The sequence below is a fragment of the Geotrypetes seraphini genome, chromosome 5 (assembly GCF_902459505.1).
Source record: "Geotrypetes seraphini chromosome 5, aGeoSer1.1, whole genome shotgun sequence".
NCBI lineage: Eukaryota > Metazoa > Chordata > Amphibia > Gymnophiona > Dermophiidae > Geotrypetes > Geotrypetes seraphini.
Genome location: NC_047088.1, coordinates 81,656,032 through 81,676,094, shown reverse-complemented (window position 1 = coordinate 81,676,094; position 20,063 = coordinate 81,656,032). Strand labels below are relative to the sequence as shown.

General features: G+C 42.9%; 8 non-coding genes across 8 annotated transcripts; 4 read left to right on the top strand and 4 right to left on the bottom strand.

The window, feature by feature from the left end:
- Positions 1-568: 568 nt before the first annotated feature.
- Positions 569-642, bottom strand: TRNAI-AAU. Its single transcript has one exon. It is a non-coding gene; the product is annotated as a tRNA-Ile (tRNA).
- A 171-nt stretch (positions 643-813) lies between these two features.
- TRNAN-GUU lies at positions 814-887 on the top strand. Its single transcript has one exon. It is a non-coding gene; the product is annotated as a tRNA-Asn (tRNA).
- A 707-nt stretch (positions 888-1,594) lies between these two features.
- Positions 1,595-1,668, bottom strand: TRNAI-AAU. The gene has a single exon. It is a non-coding gene; the product is annotated as a tRNA-Ile (tRNA).
- Positions 1,669-1,839: 171 nt separating this feature from the next.
- On the top strand, positions 1,840-1,913 carry TRNAN-GUU. Its single transcript has one exon. It is a non-coding gene; the product is annotated as a tRNA-Asn (tRNA).
- Positions 1,914-5,010: 3,097 nt separating this feature from the next.
- Positions 5,011-5,084, bottom strand: TRNAI-AAU. Its single transcript has one exon. It is a non-coding gene; the product is annotated as a tRNA-Ile (tRNA).
- Positions 5,085-5,255: 171 nt separating this feature from the next.
- Positions 5,256-5,329, top strand: TRNAN-GUU. Its single transcript has one exon. It is a non-coding gene; the product is annotated as a tRNA-Asn (tRNA).
- Positions 5,330-6,036: 707 nt separating this feature from the next.
- On the bottom strand, positions 6,037-6,110 carry TRNAI-AAU. Its single transcript has one exon. It is a non-coding gene; the product is annotated as a tRNA-Ile (tRNA).
- A 171-nt stretch (positions 6,111-6,281) lies between these two features.
- On the top strand, positions 6,282-6,355 carry TRNAN-GUU. Its single transcript has one exon. It is a non-coding gene; the product is annotated as a tRNA-Asn (tRNA).
- Positions 6,356-20,063: the final 13,708 nt, after the last annotated feature.

Genomic DNA, 20,063 nt, shown 5'->3' with positions numbered 1-20,063 from the left:
TATACCTGGTTGGGTATAAAACAAAAAACGAGACACTGGTCCTTCTTTTTACACAAATCTAAAAATTCATACTGTGATAGGTACTCAGGGGGCGATTCTTTAACTGTGCGCTTCCGTATAGGTGCCCTGATGCCACAAAGCGACACTCTATACTACAATGGCATCTGGGCGCTTGGATTCCGAAATAGAATAATGACTCAACCAGGTATCGGTGCACCTTACATTTACATGCCTGCAGTTAGGCCAGCCGATATAACTGTAGTTGTATATCAACAGATGAGGTGCAAATGCGCAAGAACAAATCGTGGAAATGAAGATGCCATAGAAATTACCACAGGGAGGGGTAGGGGTGGGTGTGAGAAGAAGAAGAAAAATAAAAAGCTTACTAGTACCTAGTTTTCCCACCAGCTGCTAGAAATCAGTAAACCGAGGATAATTGAACTGGTTCTATATCACCTGTGTAAGGCATTTCTGTTTCATGCGCTTGCAAGGGAAGCTTTGCTGAGGCCTCCAGGCAACCACACTTGCCCACAAAGAAGCACCTGGGAAAGTTTTCAAGGAGTAAAAGTGGCCAGTATGGGGATTGAACCCATGACCTTGGCGTTATTAGCACCACGCTCTAACCAGCTGAGCTAACCGGCCAACGTAGGTGATGCGCTTGGAACTCTCACCTCTATGTAAAGAAAGTGCACTAGTGCTACACATCCTCCGACATTTCCACTGAGAAGAAGATAGGAAATGAGAAGGTTGGACAGATTAAGCTCTTATATATTGGATGGCTATAGATCACACGTTCAAAGTACTTGCTGTGCTGTCTCTGTGGCGCAATTGGTTAGCGCGTTCGGCTGTTAACTGAAAGGTTGGTGGTTCAAGCCCACCCAGGGACGAGAGATTTACCTTATGTTCTTTTTTCAGGAACAGAGTCGGGAAAAATATGGTATGTTGCCTCCGTGTGAAGCCTCAACGAGAAGGGCTGTGCAGCTCTGCAGTGTCCGAGAAATATCTAAGGGTTACCTTAAGAAAGAGTATACCTGGTTGGGTATAAAATAAAAAACGAGACACTGGTCCTTCTTTTTACACAAACCTAAAAATTCATACTGTGATAGGTACTCAGGGGGCGATTCTTTAACTGTGCGCTTCCGTATAGGTGCCCTGATGCCACAATGCGACACTCTATACTACAATGGCATCTGGGCGCTTGGATTCCGAAATAGAATAATGACTCAACCAGGTATCGGTGCACCTTACATTTACATGCCTGCAGTTAGGCCAGCCGATATAACTGTAGTTGTATATCAGCAGATGAGGTGCAAATGCGCAAGAACGAATCGTGGAAATGAAGATGCCATAGAAATTACCACAGGGAGGGGTAGTGGTGGGTGTGAGAAGAAGAAGAAAAATAAAAAGCTTACTAGTACCTAGTTTTCCCACCAGCAGCTAGAAATCAGTAAACCAAGGATAATTGAACTGGTCCTATGTCACCTGTGTGAGGCATTTCTGTTTCATGCGCTTGCAAGGGAAGCTTTCCTGAGGCCTCCAGGCAACCACACTTGCCCACAAAGAAGCACCTGGGAAAGTTTTCAAGGAGTAAAAGTGGCCAGTATGGGGATTGAACCCATGACCTTGGCGTTATTAGCACCACGCTCTAACCAGCTGAGCTAACCGGCCAACGTAGGTGATGCGCTTGGAACTCTCACCTCTATGTAAAGAAAGTGCACTAGTGCTACACATCCTCCGACATTTCCACTGAGAAGAAGATAGGAAATGAGAAGGTTGGACAGATTAAGCTCTTATATATTGGATGGCTATAGATCACACGTTCAAAGTACTTGCTGTGCTGTCTCTGTGGCGCAATTGGTTAGCGCGTTCGGCTGTTAACTGAAAGGTTGGTGGTTCAAGCCCACCCAGGGACGAGAGATTTACCTTATGTTCTTTTTTCAGGAACAGAGTCGGGAAAAATATGGTATGTTGCCTCCGTGTGAAGCCTCAACGAGAAGGGCTGTGCAGCTCTGCAGTGTCCGAGAAATATTTATTTTATTTATTTATTTAGATTTTTATCCCGTCCTCCCAGTAGCTCAGAACGGTCTACAAGTGAACATACACAATTGAGGGTAATTAGACATATAAGAAGAGCAACAGGTTTGGATGATTGGACTTACAAGACTGTGATGAGAGTTTAAGTACAGGCAATACAGCAATTTAAGAGTAGAGTTCAAGTATAAGTAGTTAGTTAAGTACAGTTATGTGAGATTAGGTAGTTGTGTAGTTTAAGTACAGTTAAGTGAGATTAGGTACAGTTTGTCAGAGGATAGACTAAGAGATGACTGTACAGGAATTTAGGGGGAAGGTAGGAGAGAGGAGAGGGGGTGCTTAAGGGGGGGGAGAGATAGAGGTGATCTTTAGTTGAACAGGAGGGTCTTTACCAATTTGCGGAATGTTAATAATGAGTTCTGTTGTCTGAGTTGGGGAGGGAGTTGGTTCCAGAGGTGTGGAATGAAGTGACTGTAGGATCGTTTGCGGGCTGTTTCTGTGAGGAGGGACCTTCCGGGGGGTGGTGCATAGACGTATCTCCGATTTTGAACGGAGGGTGCGAGTGGGGGTGTAGATGGGAAGCTTGGATTTTATGTAGGAGGGGGTGATGGAATGAATTCTCTTGTGGGCGATTGCCAGGGCCTTGAAAGCACATCGCTGGCTAATTGGGAGCCAGTGTTCAGCACGGAGTGCTGGGGAGATGGGATCGTGGTAGTTAAGGTTGTGTAGGAGGCGGATGGCTGCATTTTGGACCCGTTGGAGGCGTTTGAGATTATTTTTGGTTAGTCCATTAAATAGGGAGTTACAATAATCCATTCTGGAGAGGACATATGCGTAGAGGAGTTGGGTGAGGTCAGGTTTGGAGATGTAGGGTTTGATCCTTTTCAGCTGGCGAAGGTAGTAGAAGGAGGTGGAGATTACTTGGGATATGTGGGCAGATAGGGATAGGTGTCCGTCTAGGGTTACTCCTAGGCTGCGAACCTGATCTGTTGCTGTTAGTAGAGTGGAGTCCCATGCTAGTGTAGGACGTGGGTATTTGGTGTTTTTTTTTCTGATCCATAAGAGTTCGGTTTTAGAGGCGTTAAGTTGAAGTTTGTTGTTCGACATCCAAGTTTTCATGTCAGTGAGGCAGTGTTGGAGGTTAGCAATTTGGGATTGCCGGTTCTCGCCTAGAGGGAGGAGCAGCTGGATGTCATCTGCGTAAGAGTGGATTTTAATGTTATATTTCTGCGCTATATCGATGACGGGCCTGATGTAGAGGTTGAACAGGAGGGGGGATAGAAGGGCTCCTTGAGGAACACCATATTTGATAGGCTTGGGGCTAGATTTATGTGTCCCTAGAAGGACAGTCTGGGTTCTTTGATGGAGGAAGGAGGTGATCCATTGGAGGGCTGTGTCTTTGATTCCGAGGTCGTAGAGTCTAGATGTGAGGAGGTGGTGGTCGACTGTGTCAAAGGCAGCACTGAGGTCAAGTAGTACTAGTAAGGCATCACTGCCTTTGTCGAGAATTGACCAGCTGTCATCCATGATATCAAGGAGTACTGATTCTGTGCTGTGGCCTTTTCGGAAGCCGGACTGGGCTGGGGATAGAGCAGCTTGTTCTTCAATGAAAGGGTGTAGTCGGTGGAGCACGATTCGTTCAAGGAGTTTAGAGACAAATGGGAGGTTGGAGACTGGGCGATAGTTGCCAGGTTCGTTTGGATCAAGGGTGGGTTTTTTAAGGGTGGGTTTGATAATAGCTGACTTCCAGCTGAGGGGAACAGTCCCCGTGGTTAGAGAGGTGTTAATGATGGGGAGGATGGATTCTGCCATGGCGTCTTCTGTGGACAGTAGGAGGGTAGACGGGCAGGGGTCGAGGGTGGTGTTTGAGGGTTTGAGTTCTCTTAGGGTTTCAAGAACCTCCGTATGAGTGGCCATATGAAATTGGGAGAGAGCGGCGGAAGAGGGGGTATTTTGAATCGGCTGGGGCTGAGTAGGAGTGGGTTTGGTGTTGGCGTCAAGATTATCTCGGATGGTTTGTATTTTGGCTTGGAAGAAGTTCGAGAGGGTTTCGCTATCGAGTTCTGTTCGGTTGCTGTGACTTTTTCTTTGGGTGTTAGTGAAGAGTTGGTTAGTGAGGGTGAACAGTTGTTTAGATCTAGATGGGGCTTGTTGTAGGAGGCGAGAGTAGTAGGTCTTTTTTGCTTCTACGATGGCTGTTTTGTAGGTGATGGATATGTTGTTCCAGTGGGTTTTGGTTTCTGTGCACGGATGTTTGACCCAGATCTTTTCTGCTTTTCTTAGTGATCGTTTTATGGAACGGAGGTCATTAGTGTACCAGGGAGCAGGTGCTTTGTTGGTGATTATTTGGGTTGTTTTTGTCTGGACAAGGTTATTATAGAGGGATTGGATGTTGGAGTTACCTTAAGAAAGAGTATACCTGGTTGGGTATAAAATAAAAAACGAGACACTGGTCCTTCTTTTTACACAAACCTAAAAATTCATACTGTGATAGGTACTCAGGGGGCGATTCTTTAACTGTGCGCTTCCGTATAGGTGCCCTGATGCCACAATGCGACACTCTATACTACAATGGCATCTGGGCGCTTGGATTCCGAAATAGAATAATGACTCAACCATGTATCGGTGCACCTTACATTTACATGCCTGCAGTTAGGCCAGCCGATATAACTGTAGTTGTATATCAGCAGATGAGGTGCAAATGCGCAAGAACGAATCGTGGAAATGAAGATGCCATAGAAATTACCACAGTGAGGGGTAGGGGTGGGTGTGAGAAGAAGAAAAATAAAAAGCTTACTAGTACCTAGTTTTCCCACCAGCTGCTAGAAATCAGTAAACCGAGGATAATTGAACTGGTTCTATATCACCTGTGTAAGGCATTTCTGTTTCATGCGCTTGCAAGGGAAGCTTTGCTGAGGCCTCCAGGCAACCACACTTGCCCACAAAGAAGCACCTGGGAAAGTTTTCAAGGAGTAAAAGTGGCCAGTATGGGGATTGAACCCATGACCTTGGCGTTATTAGCACCACACTCTAACCAGCTGAGCTAACCGGCCAACGTAGGTGATGCGCTTGGAACTCTCACCTCTATGTAAAGAAAGTGCACTAGTGCTACACATCCTCCGACATTTCCACTGAGAAGAAGATAGGAAATGAGAAGGTTGGACAGATTAAGCTCTTATATATTGGATGGCTATAGATCACACGTTCAAAGTACTTGCTGTGCTGTCTCTGTGGCGCAATAGGTTAGCGTGTTCGGCTGTTAACTGAAAGGTTGGTGGTTCAAGCCCACCCAGGGACGAGAGATTTACCTTATGTTCTTTTTTCAGGAACAGAGTCGGGAAAAATATGGTATGTTGCCTCCGTGTGAAGCCTCAACGAGAAGGGCTGTGCAGCTCTGCAGTGTCCGAGAAATATCTAAGGGTTACCTTAAGAAAGAGTATACCTGGTTGGGTATAAAATAAAAAACGAGACACTGGTCCTTCTTTTTACACAAACCTAAAAATTCATACTGTGATAGGTACTCAGGGGGCGATTCTTTAACTGTGCGCTTCCGTATAGGTGCCCTGATGCCACAATGCGACACTCTATACTACAATGGCATCTGGGCGCTTGGATTCCGAAATAGAATAATGACTCAACCAGGTATCGGTGTACCTTACATTTACATGCCTGCAGTTAGGCCAGCCGATATAACTGTAGTTGTATATCAGCAGATGAGGTGCAAATGCGCAAGAACGAATCGTGGAAATGAAGATGCCATAGAAATTACCACAGGGAGGGGTAGTGGTGGGTGTGAGAAGAAGAAGAAAAATAAAAAGCTTACTAGTACCTAGTTTTCCCACCAGCAGCTAGAAATCAGTAAACCAAGGATAATTGAACTGGTCCTATGTCACCTGTGTGAGGCATTTCTGTTTCATGCGCTTGCAAGGGAAGCTTTCCTGAGGCCTCCAGGCAACCACACTTGCCCACAAAGAAGCACCTGGGAAAGTTTTCAAGGAGTAAAAGTGGCCAGTATGGGGATTGAACCCATGACCTTGGCGTTATTAGCACCACACTCTAACCAGCTGAGCTAACCGGCCAACGTAGGTGATGCGCTTGGAACTCTCACCTCTATGTAAAGAAAGTGCACTAGTGCTACACATCCTCCAACATTTCCACTGAGAAGAAGATAGGAAATGAGAAGGTTGGACAGATTAAGCTCTTATATATTGGATGGCTATAGATCACACGTTCAAAGTACTCGCTGTGCTGTCTCTGTGGCGCAATTGGTGAGCGCGTTCGGCTGTTAACTGAAAGGTTGGTGGTTCAAGCCCACCCAGGGACGAGAGATTTACCTTATGTTCTTTTTTCAGGATCAGAGTCGGGTAAAATATGGTATGTTGTCTCTGTGTGAAGCCTCAACGAGAAGGACTGTGCAGCTCTGCAGTGTCAGGGAAATACCTAAGGGTTACCTTAAAAAAGAGTATACCTGATTGGGTATAAAACAAAAAACGAGACACTGGTCCTTCCTTTTACACAAACCTAAAAATCCATACTGTGATAGGTACTCAGGGGGCGATTCTTTAACTGTGCGCTTCCGTATAGGTGCCCTGATGCCACAAAGCGACACTCTATACTACAATGGCATCTGGGCGCTTGGATTCCGAAATAGAATAATGACTCAACCAGGTATCGGTGCACCTTACATTTACATGCCTGCAGTTAGGCCAGCCGATATAACTGTAGTTGTATATCAGCAGATGAGGTGCAAATGCGCAAGAACGAATCGTGGAAATGAAGATGCCATAGAAATTACCACAGGGAGGGGGAGGGGTGGGGGTGAGAAAAAAAAAAAAAAAAAAGCTTACTAGTACCTTGTTTTCCCACCTTCCCCATTGTGCAAAGGGTGGTTCTGATCCCTTGTCTTTTGGTTGAGAAGCAAGAATTCTTCCTCAGAGCCACTCTTGTCTGGTACAAAAGCATTGGTTATTTCAGCTTGTATTATTTTGAAGAGAAGTACTACTTTGAAGAGATGATTTTATGTACTTTGTCAACATATTTTCATATTACTTTTGAAACAACTGTCATATGCTATGTTGATTTTATCTAAATTTTAGCATTACTAGTAGCAGTTTTTATGTTTTAACAATATTCCTGCTAAATCATAGTAAATAATGTAATTCAAAAGATATAATTATCGTGTCAGAATTTTCCAGTCATAGTTAATTTTCAATTTGTGTACTTCCACCTGTAAAGCAGGCTTTCTGTCACTTTAGAAAGTTGCTAACAACCTTGTCTCTGTTGCAGGCTGTCCCAGATTATCTGCAGACCTTCATTGATCTATGGGATTGCATGTGTGGGTGGAACTTGTGATAGGCCTCCAGCATTGTGCCCTAGTCAAAAGTATACACTCCTCCCTCCTTATTTGCGGTTTCAGTACCCAAGGTTTTGACTATGCGTGTTTTTTTGCCCGGGACCCCCCTAGTGAATCAATCTTATCTGGTGGTCTAGCGATGACGTGGGGCGGGAGCGATCTTCGTACATTCCTGCCCCGTGTAGAGCCGTCATCAAATATGGCTTTTGTGAGTTTCCGTGGTCTCACGAGACTACAATGGGAACTCACAGCAGCCATTTTCGATGACAGCTCTGCATGGGGCAGGAATGTAGGAAGATTACTCCTACCCTGTGTCACCGCTAGACCACCAGGCAAGGTCCGGGATGCAGGGGGGAGGCAGGGATGGGTCAGAGTCGACCCAAAAGTTATTCGCAAATTTTCAATATTCGTGAGCCGGCTCTGCTCCTAACAACCGCGAATACGGAGGGTGAGAGTGTACTTCACTGGGATATCATTAACAGTAAGCTGGCATTTTCTTTTTAATCAAATAAAGGTAATTTACAATGCAATGTTTGAATGCATGAAAATCATTGTGTGGTCATGTTAAAAAATCTTCACTGAGTTTAATGATACATAGTAATATAGTAGATGACGGTAGATAAAGACCCGAATGGTCCATCCAGTCTGCCCAACCTGATTCTTATATCTAAAACTTTTTTTTTCTTCTTCTTAGCTATTTCTGGGCAAGAATTCAAAGCTCTGCCCAGTACTGTGCTTTGGTTCCAACTACTGAAGTCTATGTCAAAGCTCACTCCAGTCCATCTACACCATCCCAGCCATTGATGCCCTCCACAGCCCATCCTCAACCAAACGGCCATATACAGACACAGACCATGCAAGTCTGTCCAGTACTGGCCTTAGTTCTTCAATATTTACTATTATTTTCTGATTCTAGATCCTCTGTGTTCAACCCACGATTTTTTGATCTCCGTCACTATTTTCCCCTCCACCACCTCTCTCGGGAGCGCATTCCAGCAATCCACCACCCTCTCCGTAAAGAAGAATTTCCTTACATTGCTCTTGAGTCTACCACCCCTCAATCTCAAATTATGTCATCTGGTTTTATCATTTTCGTTTCTCTGGAAAAGATTTGGTTCTACATTAATATTTGAACATCAAGTATTTGAACGTCAAGTATTTGAACGTCTGAATCATATCTCCCCTGTCCCTCCTTTCCTCTAGGGTATACATATTCAGGGCTTCCAGTCTCTCCTCATACTTCTTTTGACGAAAACTTCCTATCATTTTCGTCGCCCTCCTCTGGACCACTTCTTGTCTTCTTATGTCCTTCGCCAGATACAGTCTCCAAAACTGAACACAATACTCCAAGTGGGGCCTCACCAACAACCTATACAGGGACATCAAAACCTTCTTTCTTCTACTGGTTACGCATCCTTCTGGCAGCAGCCACCGCCTTACCACACTGTTTTTTCACCTTTAGATCTTCGGACACTATCACCCCAAGGTCCCTCTCCACATCCGTGCCTCTCACCTACCAGCATATACGGTTCCTTCCGATTATTAATCTCCAAATGCATTACTATATTTTTTTGCATTGAATTTTAGTTGCCAGATATTAGACCATTCCTCTAACTTTTGTAGGTCCTTTTTCATGTTTTCCACTCCCTCCTCGGTGTCTACTCTGTTACAAATCTTGGTATCATCCACAAAAAGGCAAACCTTTCTTTCTAACCCTTCAGCAATGTCACTCACAAACATATTGAACAGGATCAGCCCCAGCACCGAACCCTGAGGGACTCCACTACTCACCTTTCCTTCCTCCGAGCGACTTCCATTAACCACCACCCTCTGGCGTCTGGCTTACAACCAGTTTCTAATCCAGTTCACCACTTTGGGTCCTAATTTCAGCCCTTCAAGTTTGTTCAGGAGCTATGAAGAACCGTGTCAAAGGCTTTGCTGAAATCTAAGTAAATTACATCTAAAATATGTCCTTGATCCAGTTCTCTGGTCACCCAATCAAAAAATTCAATCAGGTTCATTTGGCATGATTTACCTTTAGTAAACCCATGTTGCCTCTGATTCTGTAACCCATTATATTCTAGGAAGTTCAGCAATACTTCCATTATTTTTCCAATAACCAAAGTGAGGCTTACCAGCCTGTAGTTTCCTGCTTCATCTCTGTGGCCACTTTTGTGAATAGGGACCACATCTGTTCTCCTCCAATCCCCAGGAACCACTCCCGTCTCCAGAGATTTGTTGAATAAGTCTTTAGTAGGACCTGCCAGAACCTCTCTGAGCTCCCTCAGTATCTGGGATGGATCCCATCCGGTCCTATCGCTCTGTCCACCTTCAGTTTCTTAAGTTGTTCATAAACACTTTCCTCTGTGAATAGCACAGAATCTACTCCATTTTGATGTGTTACTTTGCCAGACAATCTCGGTCCTTCTCAAGGATTTTCTTCCGTGAACACAGAGCAGAAGTATTTGTTTAGCACATTTGCTTTTTCCTCATCACTCTCCACATATCAGTTCCCAGCATCTTTTAGTTTTGCAGTTCCATTTTTCATCTTCCTCCTTTCAGTAATATATCTGAAAAAATTTTTGTCTCCTTTTTTTACATTTTTAGCCATTTGCTCTTCCGCCTGTGCTTTAGCCAGATGTATCTCTCTCTTGGCTTTTTTCAGTTTCACCCGGTAATCCTTTCTGTACTCCTCTTCCTGGGCTTTTTAATATTTAAGGAACATTAACTCTTTTACCTAAACAAGTAGGTAAGAACATTAGATCACATAAATTTGGAAGATATTATGTGTGGGTTCTCTGAGGAAGCCTGGTCTGGCGAAACGCATCAGAACTTTGAACAATCAGACCTTTAAGATGAGAACACAGTAGTTTTTCATATCATTCAATATTTTTAGTAATTGGAGTGTTCACCAATATAAAAAGTTTGAAGTGCAATGATTGAATATTGAAGACACTGCCTTCGGGAGTCTCACCCCATTGTGATCTTCTACCATTTGTGTGGTTCTGAGCATTGCTAACTAGATTAAGTTCTACTTGTTTAGATTCAAGCATAGAGTGGATGCTTTCATATTTGTATCTATTTCACTTACCACCCACGTGGTTACTTCTTATCCCGGGTTTATATTTGGGGTAAATATTTTCTCCGCCACCAGTTTGGAGAACCATATTGGTTTCCTTTTTCTCTTGGTTTTATTTATTTTCTTCACATAAAGACCATAGCCATTTAACATAAGAACATAAGAAATGCCTCCGCTGGGTCAGACCTGAGGTCCATCGTGCCCAGCAGTCTGCTCACGTGGCGGCCTAACAGGTCCAGGACCTGTGCAGTAATCCTCTATCTATACCCCTCTATCCCCTTTTCCAGCAGGAAATTGTCCAATCCTTTCTTGAACCCCAGCACCGTACTCTGCCCTACAGAGTAGGGCACATTTCAGGTGTCCATCACACGTTGGGTAAAGAAGAACTTCCTAGCAATCGTTTTGAATCTGTCCCCTTTCAACTTTTCCGAATGCCCTCTTGTTCTTTTATTTTCATTGCTCCTTTCAGCTTAGACCACTGTTTTTCCACTTCTCTTATGTCCTCCCATCCTAACAGCTCTTTCTTCAGATACTCTTCCATTTTATTAAAGTCCATACATTTGAAATCTAGGAATTTAAGTATTGTGAGGCCGCTCTCCACTTTAGCTATATCAAACCAAACCGTTTGATGATCGCTACTTCCCAGGTGAGCACCTACTTGAACATTTGTGAGGACCAGATCCAATATCGCTTTTTCCCTCGTGGGTTCCGTCACCATTTGTCTGAGTAGAGCCTCTTGAAAGGCATCCACAATTTCCTTACTTCTTTCCGATTCCGCAGACAGAACTTTTCAGTCCGCATCTGGCAGGTTGAAATCTCCCAACAGCAGCACTTTCTCTTTCTTTCCAAACTTTTGGATATCCACAATCAGATCTTTATCAATTAGCTGCAATCGAGTCAGAGGTCTGTAGACTACACCCACGTAGATAGAAGTTCCATCCAATGTTCCCTCTAAGCTGTGCACTTGTGCACGCGCACACAACTTGCCGAACCCGCACGCACAAATTAAAATAGCGCGCACAAAAAAATAAATTTTTGCCTAAAATGATTTTCACTGCTAAAATGAAATGTTGCAGAAGACCAGCTGTTCCGATTTCCCATTTATCACATTTATTGAAGCGCTATAATATAAATTTTTAGTCATTCACGTGATTCCGTTATCTTTGGCAGTTTAATTTGACACATCACGTGCCCCATAGGGCCATAGCCTTTGGCCCATAGGATATGAAACACTTCAGATTCTTTGACTTCCTGAAGTTCCGCCATATTGTTCATTTCGTGGAATCGAAGTGTGCAGCATGGTACTGCGGTTGTATTACTGTATTCGTTTATTAAATTGCAACCAGATATAACTCTTAAAATGTCTAAACCGCGAATGGTGAAAAGTGTAAAACGCAAGAGAGCTGCAACAGCTTTTAGGTATGAATGGCTTGAAGAAATTGTTGAAACGGAGACACCGGAATCTCGAAATACAATGCGTGTTCGACTGTGTGAAATATTTACCTATGACGAAGACGATGGAGTTGTGTGTTGTTATTGTCAAGATGCCAAAGCAACTGGAAATTTCTCTACTGGAAAAATATGGGATGATGTTTGGAAACTGGACTTTCTGAAACACCATCTATCAAGTAAATCTCATACCGACAGTATTAGGAAACTCAGAAGTAAAAATCCGAATTTATGAGGGGGACTGATTAACATGTTGCTTGAAAGCCAAACCAAAAAAGAAAACAGGCAAATTAGTAATGAACGTAAGCGTTCCAGTCCTGATGAAATTAAGGTTCTTGTCGACAGTGTTGTGCTGGCCATTAAGATGAATATCTCAATGCTCTCTGTTCAAGATATCAATGAGCACATGGCGAAGTATGTTAGTGTACCTGATAGCTGAAGAAGCAAAAACTATGCGTTTGAATTTCTTGGAATTATCAATGGCATCGTGCAAGATGATCGTATGGCAGACATTAAATTAGCAACATATCATACATTAACTGTTGATGAAAGCACAGACATTTCTGTCAACAAGTATTTAATACTCTACTTTAAGTATCGGCCAGTCAATTCAAATGAGTATAGGACATCATTTGGTGGGATGCTACAGTTGGAAGCATGTGATGCCACATCAATAGTAACAGCAATTAGGGAATTCTATAGGAAACATGAACTGAATAAAATGGTTATGTTCACCTCTGATGGTGCCTCTGTTATGTTCGGCAAAATAGATGGTGTTGCAGCAAAGCTGAGAAAAGACATTCCACATTTAGTGCAGCAACATTGTGTTGTACATCGGGAAGATTTGGGACTTTCTGATTCATGGAAAAAAGTAAAATTGATGAAAGAAGTAGAAACTGTAATGAGAACTGTGTACACGATGTTCTGTCGGTCTTCTATTAAACGATGCAAATTTCAAGAAATAGCAGATGCATCTGAATGTGAATCAATTGCTTTCAGACCTCTGAATGAAATGCGCTGGTTATATAGACACTTTGCACTTAAAGCAATTATTCGAAATTATGATCCCCTGTTAAAATATTTTGAAGAAGACAGAGATAATGATCCTATTGCAAAGTACTGCTATAAGAAGCTGAACACTTGAAGTTTTGAATGATGTCTTATCAGAACTGGCTTCCTTAACCATGGCATTTCAAAAACGTGGTTTGACACCATTGGAAGCTTATCATCTTGCACAGGGTAAATTGAACAAACTTCGAATGCAATACTTAGGCGACAAGGTTAAGTGGAGTGATAAAGTCAACAGTCTTCTTGACAACAGGATGAGGTCTGGAGAAAAAGTTTCAGTGGATACTAATTCCATATTAACCTTCATTAACATCCTATGTTTGCATCTGGGTGAAAGATTTTCTGAAAATGAAGTTGAGGAATGGTCTGCTTTTGACTGTACAGCAATATTACAATGTGACTTTGACTTCAGAAATGGACATATCAGATCTTTTTGTTTAAAGTATAAACAATTTCTTCCAGAGGAAAATGTTATTATTCAGCAATACAATGACTTTAAATTCCTTGTTGCAGGAAAAAATCAAAAGCAATCTGAGAAACAACTTTCCAGATATGACGAAATTTGCATTTCAGAATGATCAATTTGCAGATTTAGCAAAATTGATGGACATTGGTGCCACATTCTTAGCATCTAGTTCAGATTGTGAGCATGGTTTTAGTCTAATGAACAATTTGAAGACTAAACAAAGGAATCGTTTACATTTAGAGCATTTGGAAATGCTGATGTGTGTTAAGAGTCACAACAGATCTTGACATAATTTATTCGGACTGGATAAATATGAAAGATCGCAGGGAAAAACTTTGAAAACTAAATTGCTGTTATTTTCTAAATTTTAAGTATAAAGTACAATGATACCTTATTTATAGGTAGCGCTCATTGAAACATTTCAATGAAACATAATTAATGTTTATTGAAATGAGACTTTATGTTACATAAAGTGTAACTTGTAATTAAGGCACTCACTTTATTTGGATAAGTAAAGAAAGAGGCACTAATATAACATATACTCAAATTTATGTGGAGGGGCATAATAAAAAAAAACATCTAAGTCCCCTTTTGGCCTAAGTCCTTAAACGTTCAAAGCAGAAGCAGGGAAAGTGTCCATAACCAAAACAAACGTTCTTGTTTTGATTATGGGCTGCCTCTATTAAACGCCCAGATCACCACTACGTCTAAAAGTACACCCCCACAACGTCTATACTTTTTGGCCATAATGAACCAAAAAAATGCCTAAGCCCCAAATGTCCAACAGAAGGGCTTTTAGGCGAAGAAGCCAGTCTTTCGTCTAAAAGCTGGATTCTGTAACCGGTGTCTGTCAAAAACAACACCGGTTACAGAATTCCCCCCCCCCCCCCACACAACGATCCAGGCAGGAGGGTGCCCAAGCCTTCCTGCCATGTCGAACCACGAACCCTCCCTGACAACATCGGGGCAAGGCCCAAGACATTCTTCCTTCAGCTCACATCTTTCTGTGTCACCAATCTTTAACACTGAGGTAGGACGTGCTGTTATGTGGAATGAATTGAAAGCGGTTTGAATCGGTCTAAGATCTTTCCTTCACAGCTTGTACACAAGCAGCTTTCATTATCAGGGTCCGTGCATGAATGCTTTTGTCCCTCCCCCCAGACTTCCCGGTTTTTGGGCTTTCATTGACAATGTTGTATTTCATGTACCCCCTATAGTGTTTCTTTGAAGTTACTCATTCTTGTTTTTATCAAGCAGTAGGGTGTGATTCCACTGTTGTCACTTATCTTTTCTCCGGCATTATCAAAACCACCATCTCTTCTTACAATACGCCCATCGCTCTTGTCAAAGCTGATGGCATTCCCCGTTTCGTCCTAGATTTTAGGGCTGTTTTCTTATGTTTCTTTCTCTCCTCCATTCCACCGGCAGCCAATGTTTTTTTTTCTGTCATTGTCCTAAAGAATGTTTTATTTTAGTCCCTGTTGGTGAGGCTTTTCAGCTCTTTTATGCCTTCACCTTTAAGCAACAGTATACCTGGTGTGGAATGCCCCAGGGCAATGTTGACTTCATTGTCCTTCGGGCTATTCTACAGTCATGCACTGCCCCTCATGGTCCTGTCCTCATTCTGTACCTCTTTTTGTGTTCCATACTTCAGGAGACCTGTCAGGCTGATAGTTTGCACCTTTTACAATGGTTGTCTGTGTGTGGTCACAAGGTGTCATGACATAAACTGCACTGGTGTAAATCTGAAGTGAAATACCTGGGTTTTGTCCTGTCTCATGGTCAGAGGAAAATCTGCTCTTTCCGCATTGCTGCTGTTCTGGGTCTGCCCCGCCCAGCTACCAAGAAAGACATGCTTACTTTTCTTGATATGATTGGTCACTGCCGCCAATGGATCTCTGCTTGTTCCTTCTATGACCAGATTCTGAGACAGACCCTGGTTTCTGAAATGACTGCTCTTATCAGATGGACTCATGAAATGTTGGGTATTTGAGATGTGCTTTGGTTTCTAGCTCAAGTCTGGGTTCTCCTGCATATGCCCCTATGTTTTATCTCTTTGTTTGGGACTATTGTAACACCATGAAGGGAGAACATGGTGGTAAGTTACGCTCTGTTGCCTTTTTTTCTATAGTCACTCCTGTTCAAGAACGCCCTGGCTGCTTGTGCTATGGTAGAGATGGTTACTCCTCTGACCCTTAGTCACCCCATTACCCTTCACACTTTTCACGATGTCCAAGCCCTTCTTTTAAATGGGCTCCTGGGTCTCACGGGTGAATATTCTCTTCCTCTCTTTTTTCACAGCTTCAGTCCTTTGTTAACCCCCTCTCTGAACTTGATGCCTGGTGTTTGGCAGGTGCCCAAAGCTGCCCTTTTGGACGGACTTTGGTGCAAAGAGGGGAAACCCTGGATACCAGCTGCTAGCTCTCCCTTATTCATTGCCCAATATCATGGTATTGGTTATCGTAGTGCTCGCTCGACATTTTAACTTCTTGCTAGTGATATTTTCATTCTTGACCTTTTGCTCCTTGATACAGATATATATAGTTCAATAATTACAGCTGGCACGTTTGTGAATTGAAAACAAATTGGAAAATACAATTCCTTTCTAGTGTTTTAGCTGAAATTAGGATGTTGCTAATTTAAAATGTTTTTTCCGGATGTATACATAGCCATCCCAGATCAGTTTTGGCACAGATATTTCTAATGTTTTCCAAGGGTCCTCTTTATCACTGCAGAGATAGAGACGCTTCAAAGAGACATTAGCTTTATGCCTTTTTCCAAATATGAGATGGTTATGATATACATTATTTGTAGTTTTGGTTTTTTATATCCAGGGCCGCCATCAGGGCAGTACTACCAGTCCTGAATTCAGGGGCCCGGAGCTGACAGGGTGCCCGGGCTCCCCCAGGGTCCTAGGCAGTGTTCTAATGCAGGGACGCCAGTAGTTCGCCAAGGCAAAGTGAGTCGATCACCCAGGACTCACTTTGTCTTGGCGATCTAATCTATCGGGCCGATCAGTCTTCCTCTCCCCGACGTCAATTCTGCAGTCGGAGAGGAAGTTCGGGCCAGCCAATCGCTGCCTAGCTGGGCGGAACTACCTCTCCGACGGCAGAATTGACGTCGGGGAGAGGAAGACTGATCGGCCCGAAGCAGGGAGAGCATGCGTCGGCGTCGGCGTCGGGGCCTGTTATCCATTGATGGGTCCTGTTCCCCGATGGCAGCGGCAGTGGCAGTGGCTTGGGGAACTGCAGGGAGAAAGAAAGAAAGGGGGCAGGCAGGGAAACAGAAGGAAAGAAGAGAAACAGAAAAAAAGAAAGAAAGGTCAGGGAGAGAGGAAGAAAAAGTTGGGGGAGGGAATGAGGTGTGGAGGAGAGAAAGCATACAGGCTGATAGAAGGGAAGAAAGATTGGATGCACAGTCAGAAGAAGAAAGTGCAACCAGAGACTCATGAAATCATCAGACAAGGTAGGAAAAATGATTTTATTTTAAATTTAGCAAAATGGAGGCAGTATTACCACAGTTTTCTAAGGAATTTGCCCAAATAACTTAATAGTTAACTGGGTAAATTCCCAGAGATGAAAACTTCCCTTCACTTACTATGCACAGTTCTGAATTTATATCTGCAGTCTATATTTTACAATATGGTCCCCTTTTACTGAACTGCAATAGTGGTTTTTAGCGCAGGGAGCCTATGAGTGTCAAGAGCAGCGCTGGGCATTCAGCGCAGCTCCCTGCGCTAAAAACTGCTATTGTGGTTTAATAAAAAGGATGGGGGGTATATTTGTCTATTTTTGTATGGTTGTTACTGAGGTGACAATGCATAGGGTCATCTGCCTTGACCTCTTTGAAAAAAACCCAGAATAGGAATGATAATTAACATTTTCTCAGCGTATAGTGTGCTTTGTGTTTTTTAATTTTATTGTTGGTAGATCATTTTGACTTGGTCATTTTAAAGTAGCTCACAAGCTCAAAAAGTTTTGGCACCTCTGAGCTAGAGCGTTGAAACTGTGTATTTCTATTTTATCCCCCCTTTTACAAAACTGTGGAGCGTTTTTTAGCGCCAGCCGTGGTGGTAGCAACTCTGATGCTCAGAATTCTATGAGCGTCAGGGCTGTTACCACTGTGGCTAAAATCCACACTACAGTTTTGTAAAAGAGTGAGGGGTTAGTTTGTGATGACATATTCCATACTAGGCGAAGGTGTTTTCTGTGTTCTGTGTGTTCGAAAGACATGGTTTTCTGTTAGGATTGACGGTGTAGGATTGATCTGTGCTGGTCTGGCTTGTTTAGTTTTACAATGGGTGTATTGATGTACTGCTCACTGCAATATGTAAGATGCTGCCTTTTCCTAGGTACTCATGTGTGACGTGTGGTTTGTTACTAAAAATCATGTTTTTCTTACAGATGGGGGGGTGTCCAAAAATGATGGGCCCCGGGTGTTACATATGCTACGTACGCCACTGTATGTAAAGATACCAGAAAGCTGGCGTAGCAAAAACTTTAAGTAAATTGTTATTCTTCTAAGTTTTGAGTATTTAACCCTCCCACAATCTCACGGGCACTCGTTTCAAGTTTCAAGTTTATTGAGATTTTGATTTAAACGCAATATCAAATATTTTCAATGCGTATAACAAAAATAAATTTGGGGAAATAAATAAAACCATTTGAACAATAAACATAGAAACATATCCATAGATGATTAAAATTACATAAGGAGTACAAGGATAACTACATTTGTTTAAAAATGCGTTCTCCGCGCCTGCTCATAAATTTGTTGACTGGAAGGATCCAGCAATGTGGCCAGATGCCATTCAGGACAAAGACAGAGAAAGAATTGTGCAATTTGGATTAATGATGGAAAATGATTTAAAGCAAATGGCATAGTCTATAAGTAAAGATCTTGACGGACGTTCTTTTTATGAATATCTCCTCTATGCCAAATCACCCAATGGACGTGAGAAGATTTTACGGGAATGGCTTAGGTGGAGCATTAGCAGAAAAGTACGTGTGTATTCAGCCCATGGAAGAAGGGGGGGTGTCGGGGGGGGGGGGGGAAGGGGTGCATGGGGGGCCCAATAGGATTGCTCAGTAAGGGGCCCAGAAATTTCTGATGGCGGCCCTGTTTATATCAATGTGTTTATTTGCAGAGTTAAATTCAGCTCTGCACACTTGACAGATGGAGTAATAGCTTCACGCTTAAAACTGTATGTTTTGTCTGTGTCATGTCTACTTGTTTTAGTTTAGTGGGTACCCCAGGATACATAACATTGGCCATTTCTAGAGCTCTTTTTCCACTTCTTACTAGCCTAACTGCGCAATGTTCTTTTACTTATAGCTTTTATATTCTGAATATAGTTTAGTTAAGGGTTATGTGTTTAAGAAAAAGCTTTACTTTATACAGCGTTAATTTTGTGGTGTTCCCTACATATGATCCATTCAGTATACATTTCTGAATACATTCAGTACATCAGTACTCTGAAGTGCATAATAGTTATATGCAGCACGCAAAAACATATCTTTTTGGATTGTTCAATTAAGAACCTTAAGTAACTGAGTATTGTCTCTCTTTTGCCATAGCTATATCAAGTAAACGAATTGGTATTGTTACATGTTGCCACATTCAGTACAGGCAACATGGTTTCTTTCTCGTTTTCTATCTCTTATTTGGATCACATTAGAGTACAGCTGCTGAATGATATTTGGAATGCTTTTCAAGCATCTCTTTTCAAGTATCTCTTTTTGTATGCACAGACGTCTGGCTGCTCTCCTTTTGAGATTCTCATGGGATGACCTTTCCCCGCCCCATGGGTAGACAAACCCTCAATAGTTGAGAGGAGTGATTTTCCTTTGATACAGAAGGAATACGTCCAAAAGCTCATTGAAATATTAGGGCTTGTTCAAAGAAATGTGTCTTGCACTTCTCCTTTCTCTCCACAGATTTCTACCCATTTTTTCCAGCCTGGTGATTGTCCAGAAGCTTTCCAAGAATAGGAAGCAGACGGATTTCCCCTTTGGCCTTCCCACTACTGTGATCTCTGTGACCAGGCCCGCTGCACTCACTGTGGAGTTTCCTGTTTGGATCCACGCAAGTCGCTTGAAGAGGGTTAACCTAAAACCCCAGAAGCAAGTCTTCCCTGCGCAGATTTCACCTCCTCCAGTGGAACAACATGATGATCTCATTGCAGCATTCTACCAACTTTATCATTCTCTTACTGGCAACGCTGCTGCTAGTTTTTCTCCCTGTATGGATCATTTCTAACTGGGTCTACAGGGATGATGTGTTTTGGGTCCACTACACTTTCTGCCCATACCCATCTGTAAATGACACTCCTGCTTTAGCGAAAACTGTTTTTTATTAAACAACGAACTACAACAAGTACCAACAGTAGGCAAAAAGGCAAATATTGATTACATAACTCCCCTCCCCAAGAGGACTGGACTCTTATGTCCTCTCAGGTTACACTGTGCCCCATCCCCCCAACCCCCCCCAAGCACACCCCCTCCCCCCCCCAGGACCCCACACCCCCACCCCTCCCCCTCCCCCACCCCCCAGATCAGACAGGTGGAATGGCATACATCTGCAATCTATTCAAGATACGACTACGTATCCGGGGAGAC